General features: G+C 40.2%; 1 long non-coding RNA gene across 1 annotated transcript; it reads right to left on the bottom strand.

The window, feature by feature from the left end:
* Positions 1-1,095: 1,095 nt before the first annotated feature.
* Positions 1,096-1,617, bottom strand: LOC311631075. The gene is made up of 2 exons (XR_014796509.1): positions 1,550-1,617; positions 1,096-1,301 (listed from the first exon to the last, which is right to left on the bottom strand). It is a non-coding gene; the product is annotated as an uncharacterized lncRNA (long non-coding RNA).
* Positions 1,618-3,079: the final 1,462 nt, after the last annotated feature.

The raw sequence follows: 3,079 nt of genomic DNA, 5'->3' as shown, positions 1-3,079 counted from the left end.
TAGGGGGCAGGAGTGCGCTTTATTTATATTTTTCATCCCTGAGGATACTATCTCCAACAACCTCTTGATGAATATTTGAGGACTAACTGGAAGGGTGTCTCAGCTGTGCTTTCCCATCTTCACTAACTCTTTTCGTAACTGACCACATCCTGTCTTTTTCTCCCATCTGCCTGTGGGGAACTCATTTTGTAGGTCAGGAAGGCAGAACTGTTATTCCTGATCTCCTTTTTTCCTTTGAGTGTTTGTAGCAGCCTGAAGGGCACAGTGGCTAAGAAGATTTTAAATGCCTTTCCTGCCAACTTGTTTGAGAACAACACAAAAGAATGCTAAAGTTGAAAAATGCCCAGGCTTTTTAAATGATTTATGAATTCCATTAGCTAGAACTCATTTTACCTTGTCCTTGGCAGTTGGCTTGAGAAAAGGTGAGGAATAACTCAGAAATTTCTGAAATCTACTGACAGAGGTGGAATGTCCTTTTTCTCATTTATTTTTTAACTAGAGGCCAGGTGCATGAATTCGTGCACAGGTGGGATCCCTTGGCCTGGCTGATGATCAGGGCCATCTTGCCCAGTCCAGGGGGACGGACTGTAGGAAATTGGCCAGCCACAAGAGGTTGGTGTGGGAGCACACTGCCACCAGGGGGCAGCTCCTGCATTGACTGTCTGCCCCCTGGTGGTCAGTGCAGATCATAACGACATTTGATCGACTGGTCATTCTATTGACTGGTTGTTTGATTGACTGGTTGTTGTGTCATATATATATATATATATATATATATATATATATATATATATATATATAGAGAGAGAGAGAGAGAGAGAGAGAGAGAGAGTTAAAAGTTAAATTTTGCATGTGGGATTTCTCTATACAACTCCCATCTTCACTAGCCTGACTCATTCCCTCCTTTCTATCTTTACCTCCCACCATCACTCTTGTGGCAAAAATATTATTTTTTAAATGAAAGGCCATGGTTCTTCAAACTATTAATCCTGCCAAGGGTATGTTAGTGAAAATCATTTCAGGTGATATATTCACTATGAAGTTTTAGAAAAAAACTGACCATTCATAAAAGGAAGACTCAGATTTAAGAGTTAATATCTTTTTTTTTTTAATCAATCTTTATTGTTCATATTATTACAAAGGTTCCTCATTTCTTCCCCCTTCCACCAGGTTCCCACCCCACCATCCGCCCCCTCCCCACCCCCCATTGTCCTCATCCATAGGTGCACAGTTTATGTTCAGACTCTTCCTCCCTCTCTTTCCCCAAGAACAGTCAGTCCACTCCCCTCCCATATCGCCGACTCTACTACAATGAACCGCTATTATTGTTCATCAGGTTTTTCAATCTCCTTTTGTTGTTGTTGTTGTTTTTTTTTGTTTTTTTTTAATTAATAAACTTTTACACTTCTAAGAATAAATTTTAAAATCTAATAATTTTAAACCTTGTTTTTTTTTTTTTTTTCTGCCCTGGGAATTGAGAGCAAACTTGTTTACATGTAAACTTGCCCTTAGGCTATCAAAAGGTGTAGCCATTCAAGTGTAAATGGACACATTGTTTAAATATAGCTGCTGGTTGGAATTGAATTACCTGTTCTGGGTGGGAAGGGCTTGTCATTCCCTTTCTCCATTAAAATTAAGGTGTTAGCTTTAAATCCTCTTTTTGGCAAGTGACCTTAAACTTTCAGAACTTTAAATTTTTCAGATAGTAAATCAGTTACTTAGCATTTTCTCAAATCAATAATACCTCCACATGCCTAGGGATACACTACACACAAAAGACGTTTCCAAATAGATCAACCAACCTCATCCAGGCCCCACACACGGCACTCACAGATCAACACCCCAGCGCTATACTAACTCAACACATCCAGATCTAAGCCTTCCTCATTTGATTCAGCAGACCCTCAAGTTCCCCCAAAAGTTTCCAGCCATGTCTGAGAGGCAGCCTTGGGGTGGAGGCAGGCGAGGAGCGAGCTGTTCCGGGCCTGGCTGCTCCGGGCCTGGCCTCTGTTGCTCTGGTCCGTTCCACAACCAGCTCCTCCTGGTCTGGCCACTGCCACTCCTGACCTGGCTGCTCCCAGCCTGGCAGCTGCTGCTCCGGGCCTGGCCGTACCCGACCCGGCTGAAGAGTTAATATCTTAATAATACTTTTTATTGGTAGAGTACAGAAAATTTTACTGAGCAAGCTCATAAATTGATAATGTGAATACTATAATATTTTCCATATACACTGGTATAATAAAATAGTTCTAAAAAACACTAAGTTCTTTCATGTAAGGATGCTATATAAATACAAATTGTCAAAATCATTACAGTTCCCCATTTCTTTTCTCCCACTGACAACTTTTTCTCCTTCTGGCACCCAACCACTCAAGGGTGAGAAGAAAAAAAAATCAAGTGCTTGGAGAAATAATCATTGTCTATAAGTTAGCTGCTATAATGTGCCACTAGTATCAGGAAGAAAAGTAAACATAAAATGAAATTATTTACAACAGTTGATGAACTGAAGTTTTTTACTCAAGGAGTGCTTCAAAAGATTGGACATCCTGTGCAATAAGCCATTTCCAGCAGCAGGGTGATTGAGTTCTTAGATTCAGAAATTCCACTGGGTTAGCCGAATGCCATAGGTTCATCTAATCACGTAATTTATTGAGCAGAGCAGTGCTCCTGGTACTTTACAAAAAATTCTTGGATTTTCAAATTGTTGCTATAGTTTGTTAATGGAAGTGATGCTCTACAATACAATTGCATCATGTTATGCCTTTTTAAAGTAAATTCTAGCTTCAATTTAAGCTTTCTGGAGCACCTGCTTCTTAAGGTACTGTATTTTTCGGACCATAAGACGCACCAGTTTTTAGAGAAGGGAAATGAAGAAAAAAAGATTCTGAAACAAATAGTGTCCTAAAATATTTTATGTGCATTAAAACCCAACATCACAGTCATAAACACATGTAATCAACCCTGTAAAGCAGGGGTCCTCAAACTTTTTAAAGTGGGGGCCAGATCACGGTCCCTCAGAGAGCTGGAGGGCCAGACTATATGAACTACTAATTCCTACTGTAACACCTCGGCTGCGCTC

Source organism: Pipistrellus hanaki (genome assembly GCF_964339955.1).
Source record: "Pipistrellus hanaki genome assembly, chromosome: 1".
Taxonomy (NCBI): Eukaryota; Metazoa; Chordata; class Mammalia; order Chiroptera; family Vespertilionidae; genus Pipistrellus; species Pipistrellus hanaki.
This window is presented reverse-complemented; position numbering and strand designations above follow the sequence as displayed.